This window comes from Furipterus horrens, unplaced genomic scaffold (genome assembly GCF_987537825.1).
Source record: "Furipterus horrens unplaced genomic scaffold, mFurHor1.1.pri manual_scaffold_1, whole genome shotgun sequence".
Taxonomy (NCBI): Eukaryota; Metazoa; Chordata; class Mammalia; order Chiroptera; family Furipteridae; genus Furipterus; species Furipterus horrens.
The window spans coordinates 93,958,121-93,966,226 of NW_028327171.1; the positions used below are offsets into that span (position 1 = coordinate 93,958,121).

Below are 8,106 nucleotides of genomic sequence, written 5' to 3' on the forward strand. Positions count from 1 at the left end.
AAAAACACATTTTGTAAGCACAGACTAAACAATCTAAATGATAATTTGATTAAAGTGTACTTTCTGTGGTAGTGACTCAAGCTGACTCCATGCTTTTGCATGTCTTCTAGGGAAGTCAAGTTGTTTTATTCTAATATGAGCTACACTTATCTCAACATACTGCTTTTTACTTGTAAGCTGCACAAGTTATAGTCAGAGTAAAATTCCTTAGTTTTAATATCTAGGGCTAAGCAGAAAAAATGGTTCCTTATTTAGCAGAAAAAATGAAGAATAGATCTAGATGCATAATGGAAGAGAGAGCCTATTGTTTGCCATAAGACCATGGAAAAGTATTTTAATTGGACACTTCCATATCAGTGTGCTAAAATTTGGTCTACTAGTTGGAAATCTATATAAAGAATAATTACATGCTCTCACTCAATTCCAATCTGACTAGTACCTCCAAAAAGATGGCAACTGAATAAAAATGTAGCCATACTTGGAGACAGCAGGAAAAAGGATGAGCAGTTGGGAACACCAGCTCTTATGTAGGGGCTTATGTAGAAGTTCTGCATATTGATTAGAGTGACCCTTTTCTCTATCCCCCTCCCATTACTCAAAAAAGCTAGAAAACAAGCTTATAACCATGCAGGCAGGAGAGTAGAACATTTTTATTTCTGGAGAAATGAAAATGTCCCACAGTAGAACATAATAAACTTTGAGGCACAAAATATATCTCACTGAGAGATTGATTACCTTACAATGAACCCTAGCAGTTGATGAGCTATGGTTATTCAGAAGACCTTCGATGTCACTCTCTTCAGTATAAATATGTAGTCAAGAATCAACATATACTTATAGAAAACCTCAAGAGCACGTTAGAGAGCAAGATTAATTGTTTATAATGGAAATTTAAGTGAACAGAGACAATATAAAAAACTTACAAAGGAAGCATAACATTCTCAGTGAGGAAAAAATAATGTATTTCAATGTTAAAATGAAAGAATGATGTTAGGATAAAGGAATGACAAGAGAAAAATGAAAAAAATTCAAAATTAAATATGAGACAGCTTAAAAAAATTAGTAAAAGGATTGAAGAATACAATAAAAGAAATTTCACAGGAAATAAGGAGATGCAAAAACAAAGAAAGAATAAAATTGTGTATCAGTATGGTGGGTCCAATATCTGAGAGATACGAGTTTCATTAAGAGAGAAGAGAAACTTCCAGTCAAGATGGAGACATAGACAGACATGCTGCATCTCCCTCCACAACTAAAAAGGAATACAACTACCTCAAGACTAGAAACAACCAGAACTTCCAGAAAATCAGACTGCATGGAAGTCCAGCAAACAACGATATAAAAAAGAAATACTCATCCAGACAGGTAGGAGGGGCGGAGCCGGGGCAGAGAGAATGTGGTGTGGTGGTGACAGCAGTGGTGTCAGCAGCAGGATGGCAGAAAGTGCAGTCACATGTTTTAAAAAGCCAGGAGGAACACCTGGGGAGCATTCCCAGCTCCTCACCAGACTTCGAAGCTCACAGTCCCAGCACCAGAGAAAATCAAGCCTCATTGCTTCTGATTGTGCAAACCAGTGGGGGTTGGGGCAGAGACAGGAACTGCTGGTTTCTCAGCAGAGTCCGCTTGTTTAAAGGGCCCCCATGGTTTTAGAACATCTGCAGACCCACCCACTTTGGTAACGATGGCCAGAGCAACAGCTAGAGAGGCTCCGGTCCCATACACAAGTGGGAGAAGTGCCTGGAAAATGGGCGAGTGCTAGGCAGGTGATATTGTTCCCTCTCAAACCCCTCCCCTACATACAGTGCCACAACGTGGTGAAACAAGTTGCCCTGTACTGACAAATCACTAAGGCACCATCCCTTACAATGTAACAGGAGCAACAGTTCTACCTGGGACACAGAGGCAAACAAACACAGGAGCCTGTCAGAATGAGGAGACAAGAGGATTATGGCCCAAAAGGGGGAACAGACCAAGGTTCCAGCAGGAGAACTAACCAACCAGGAGATAGCCAACCTCACCAATGAGGAGATAGCCAACCTAACAGATGCAGAATTCAAAACACTGGTGATAAAGATGCTCACAGGCTTGACAGATGTGCTTGAGTATGGCAAACACATAAGAGAAGAAGTGAAGGCTATGCTAAATGAAATGAAGGAAAATCCACACAAAACCAATGGTGAAGGGAAGGAAACCAGGGTTCAAATCAATGATTTGGAACATAAGGAAAGAAAAGGCAGTCAACCAGTTCAGAATGAGAAAGCAAGAATTGAAAAAAATGAGGAAAACTTCCTAAATTTTGTGAAGGAGATGAACATACAGGTCCAGGAAACATGGAGGATCCCAGGTGAGCTAAACCCAGAGGGGACCACACCAGGACACATCATGACTGAGATGCCAAAGGTGAAAGATAAAGACAGAGTCCTGGGGGCAGCAAGAGAGAGGCGGAGAGTTGCCTACAGGGGAGTGCCTATAGGACTATCAGGTGATTTCTCAAAGGACACTTTGCAGGCAGGAAGGGACTGGCAAGCAGTATTCAATGTTATGAAAGGCAACCTGCAACCAGAATTACTCCATCCAACAAGGCTATCATTTGGAATGGAAGGGCAGATGAAGTACTTCCTAGACAAGGTGAAGCTAAAGGAGTTCATCATCACCAAGCCATTATTATATGAAATGTCAAAGTGTCTTATTTAAGAAAAAGATCAAAACTATGAACACTAAAATGACAACAAACTCACAACTATCAACAACTAAATCTAAAAAATAAAAACAAAATCCAACTAAGCAAACCAGAATAGGAACAGAATCATAGGTATGGGGATCATTTGGAGGGTTATCAGCTGGGAAGGGGGAGGGGGAGAAATGGGGATATGGTGCAGGGGTTAAGAAGCATAATCGGTTGTTACAAAATAGACAGGGGTTTGTTAAGAATAACATAGAAAAGGGTGAAGCCAAAGAACTTATATGCACAACCCATGAATTAAGGGGGGTGGGATTGCTGGAGGGAAGGGGAATACTGGGCAGAGGGGAGCAAAGGGGAAAAAATTGGAACTACTGTAACAACATAATCAATAAAATATACTTTAGAAAAGAGAGAAGAAAAGAAAGAGAAAAATGATCAAAGGTATGACAATATTCAGAAAACAAAAGATATATGTTTCCATTTGCAAGGTCTTAATGAGAATACAGTGAATAAACATGTTTGATAGATATTGTAGTAAATTTCAAAATACACAGGATAAAGCAAATGTCCTAAAAACATTACAGAGGAAAAAAAGAAGCACATAAAAAATAGGAATTTTAATAGGATTAGACTTCTCAATAGCAGTTTAGATACTAAAAAAGAGTGGAACAATCCCTTGAAGGTTTCCAAACAGAATTTGATAATTGCCCAACCCACCATCCTATGGGAGAGTATAATAATGACATTTTAGAGGAGGAAAGGACTAAAAAAATTCCTATCTCTTGCATACCTTTTCAGAAATCTACTAGCTAAATTATGGATGTTTACTCCTTTTCCGTTGTGTCAGAGGATATGTTCTCCCATTTCGTGGGTTGTCTTTTCATTTTGTTGATGGTTTCCTTCATTGTGCAAAAATGTTTATTTTGATATAGTCCCATCTGTTTATTTTGTTTGTTTGCTTGTTTCCCTTACCTAAGGAGATATATCAGAAAAAATATTGCTACAAAAAATGTTCGAGATTTTACTACTAATTTTTTTTTAAGGATTTTTATGGTTTTGAGTCTAACATGTAAATATTTAATTTATTTTTATTTTATTTCTGTGTATGGTGTAAGAAGACAGTCATTTCATATTTTTTCATGTATCTGTCCAATTTTACAAACATCATTTATTGATTAGGCTACCTTTATCTCATTATATGTTCTTGACTCCTTTGTCAAATATTAATTGACTAATAGCATGGGTTTATTTCTGAGCTCTCTATTCTGTTCCATTGATCTATGTCTGTTTTTATTTTTTCTATTTTATTTTTATTTATTTTATTGTATTTTTCCATTACCATTTATCCACTTTATACCCTTTTCCACTTCCACCCACTCTCCTACATTCATAATCACCACACTGTTGTCCATGTCAATGAATTCTTTTTCTTTTTTGCTCAATTTCTCCTCCCATTAATCCCATCTCCCAGAGAACTGTCAGCCTACTATCTATGAGACTGTCTCTATTTTGCTTGTAAGTTCAGTTTATTAATTAGATTTCAAATATAAGTGAAATCACATGGTATTTGCCTTTCTCTGAATGACTTATTTGACTTAGCATAGTAATATTTGAAATCAGTCCAAGTATCCTTCAGTAGATGAATGGATAAGACAACTATGACACACTTACACAATGGATTACTACTTGGCCATTAAAAAAAATAATTTTACCCTTTGTGACAGCAAGGATGAAGAACATTATGTCTATTTTTATGCCAGCACCATGCTGTTTTGATTACTATGACCTTCAAATATAGTTTGATATCAGCTAGAAGACTTGCTCCAACTTTGTTTTGCTTTCTCAAGATTGTTGTTGTTATTTGGGGTCTCTTGTGGTTCCATATAAATTTTTGGAATATTTGTTCTAGTTCATCATTGGTATCTTAATAAAAATTGCTTTGAGTCTATAAGTTGTTTTGGTTAATTAATAAAAAAGCTTACAAAACTCAATATTAAAAACAAACAACCCAATTAAAAATGGACAAAGGACTTGAATAGACTCTTCTCCAAAGAGAACATACAGATGGCCAAAAGACATATGAAAAGATGCTTAATGTCACTAGTCATTAGAGAAATGCAAGTTAAAACCACAATTAGATATTACCTCATTGGCTATCATCAATAATTCAACAAAAATATGTTCTCCATGAGAACATGGAGAAAAGGGAACCCTCATGCACTGTTGGTGAGAATGCAGATTGGTGCAGCCACTGTGGAAATCAGTATGAAGTTACCTCAAAAATTAAAAATGGATCTGCCTTTTGACCCAGCAATTCCACTTATGGAAATTTATCCAAAGAAACCCAAAAGACTCATTTGAAAAAATATTAGTACTCCTATGTTCATGCAGCATTATTACAATAGCCAAGATTTGAAAAAAGCCCAAGTGTACATCAGTAGATGAGTGGAAAAAACGATTATGGGACATTTAGACAATGGAATACTACTTGGCAATAAAAAAATAAAGAAATCTTGTGCTCGCTTCAGCAGCACATATACTAAAATTGGAATGATACAGAGAATATTAGCATGGCCCCTGCACAAGGATGACATGCAAATTCATGAAGCATTCCATATTTTAAAAAATAAATAAATAAATAAATAAATAAATCTTAACCTTTGTGACAGGATGGATGGACCTGAAAACTATTATGCTAAGTGAAGTAAGTCAGTCAGAGAAAAGCAAATACCATATGGTTTTATTTACATATGGATCTAATAAACAAAATAAGCTAACAATGAAAATTGAAACAAACTCAGATACAGAGAACAGACTGATAGCTGTCAGAAGGAAGGGGAAGGGGTATGGGTGAAAATGGTGAAGAGATTAAGCAAAAGAAAACTTCATATACAACAGCATGGTGATTACCAGAGGAAAAGTTAGACAGGGAGAGGTAGGAGAGAGTAAAAGCGTGGGGGATGAATGATATTTAAAGAAAACTTGAGTTGGGGTAGTTAACACACAATACAATATACAGATAAGGTATTATAGAATTTTAACCCTGAAAATTATATAATTTTATTAACCAATGTCATCCCAATGAATTCAATAAAACAAAAAGACATCTACTAGAGGATGGGCTCAGCCAAAGCAACTATGTAGAACAATAAAGAGAGAGAAATAGAATCTATAGTAATGTGTATTAAACACAACAGGAATGAGAAAAGAATCCCTAATATCAGAGTTGTCCAGAGAGTAAAGATCCTGATTGGCTTATGGAGATAAAATTATAGAGACCTATAGAGATCTCTATAAAACAAATAGAATCAATATATTCATCACAGTTTGTTCTCATCAAAAATCATATGTCTGTGGAAGGACTTAGATATAACAAATAAAAAGCTTAGCAATTATTAATTTAAGGAAAATAGAAAAACATATAAGTAAAAAGTATTATCACAGACATTATTGTTTTTAAGTAATAATCATACATATATACACACATTGATTATTGTATAAAACAACTATATTGAGAGAATTAGGTAAGACAAGAGGTGAGTAAGAAAGCTAAATATGCATTTTTCGTAATATTAAGTCAAAAGAAAAAAACTGGTACATCAAAAGAGAGCTTCATTGCCAATCAGGTGTTTTCACTTGTCTAAAATGGTAGAACTCATTTGAATTTTGCTATTAATATAATATTCACTATTAGTGCTCTAGTTTGTGGAACAAACTTGTTGCTTTATCTCCATTTTGACCCCTGGCCTTGAGATGAACCCGCTCCTTATCTTTTGATACTCTCACCTAAAAGCTGGTCTTGAAGCAGTGATGGGGCTGTCTTGTCAAATAGTACCTGCTCTTGATGATTCTATAGACATCAAATTTTCATACACATTTTTCTACATTACATCTTTCCAGATTTAGTCAATAAATATAATAAAAAATAGGTAATAAACTAGTAATTTATTACATAAGATTGTTGGTACAAACTTCAATAATAAAAGAAGCTTTAGTGTAAGGAGGGAATTTCCAAGTAGAATGAGTGCCAGAAGAAAATGAAAGAGAAAACTGAAGTGGTATATTTTGTGCTGCACTTGAGAACCTCATTTGTGCTAGTAGAGGAAAGGAAAGAAATTTTGAATGTAACAGAGACCAACAGGATAAATGAGTTGAGAACAAAAATGAGAGAGGTATATATGTTTTGAAATATCCATAGTTAAACAAATCTAGGGGGCATCTGTCTGGATTACACCCTTTTATACATTCCCTAAAACAGTTATCATTATTATTACTAATGATATTATTAGGCAAGTTTGAAAGAGAAATGTTAATATATGTCAAGAAGTTCCTGGAGTAGAAGCTAGGAAGCTAAATTTAGCTTGATTGTTGATCAATGAAGTATCTTTAGCTGATAATCTTGACTTGCTATGCCTTATTTTTTCCTTTTCATGTAACTAAGAACACCATATAGGAGGTATTAGAAACCAAAAATTTAAGTCAGAGATTTATGAAAATTTAAAGTATATCAATGATGGGTGAATATAACTGTAATATCTTTGTTTATAAATAATTATCACAGACAAGAAATTATTTGTGAATCTAAGTTATTTTCTTCCCTTACATTTAATCTTATGTATATTAAAGGACTTTTATTGCAAAATAGGCCCCCAGAAAATTTATTATTCTAAAATCAGTCCATTCTATTTCATTACTTTAAAGGATTTCTGACTCAAATCTATATTTTGGGATACAGATAAAAGTATAATATTTCAGGATTGAGCCTTTCTCTTAAATACTGTTAAATAAAACAAGAATAACGTTTAGATAATACATTATTGATAGTATACCAAATATTAGAACTCATAAAATATTTTAAAATATATGCTTTAGTAAAAAATGAACCACACTATAAAGTCACTAGAACTGAGAACTTCATTATAAAATATTCTGTCAGCATAATATTTGAATCCTGCTTCCTCTAACATTTCTACTGTGGAGATTAACAATCCTAAAGCTTTAAACATTCTGCTTTTGTTTATAATCATTTTAGTTAAAATCTTTAACTTCTTAGTCAGGATAAGGTTCATGTTATTTTCTTCTAAATTCAATTAAATCTAATAAAGTTCAATGAATAAGTACATATATACATATATGTAAGAGGATATATCTATGTATTTATATATATATATATATATATATCATTATGTGTGTGTGTGTGTGTGTGTTGGGGAGGAGGGTGTATTTGGAGACTGAGAAAGCTTCTGTGTCTGGAACATAGAATTTATGCTGCAATGCAATATGAAATGTAATTAAGCTATATCAATTCATTAATTATAATAATTCTTCATTATTGGTCATTTAATGTTTGGGAGGCAATCTACCAAGAACTTGATTTACATTATACTTTTCAATCTTTAAAACAAATTTACAAAATATGTATT

General features: G+C 34.1%; 1 non-coding gene across 1 annotated transcript; it reads left to right on the forward strand.

Moving 5' to 3' along the window:
* Nucleotides 1-5,198: 5,198 nt before the first annotated feature.
* On the forward strand, nucleotides 5,199-5,305 carry LOC150021508 (U6 spliceosomal RNA). The gene has a single exon (XR_016513382.1). It is a non-coding gene; the product is annotated as a U6 spliceosomal RNA (small nuclear RNA).
* Nucleotides 5,306-8,106: the final 2,801 nt, after the last annotated feature.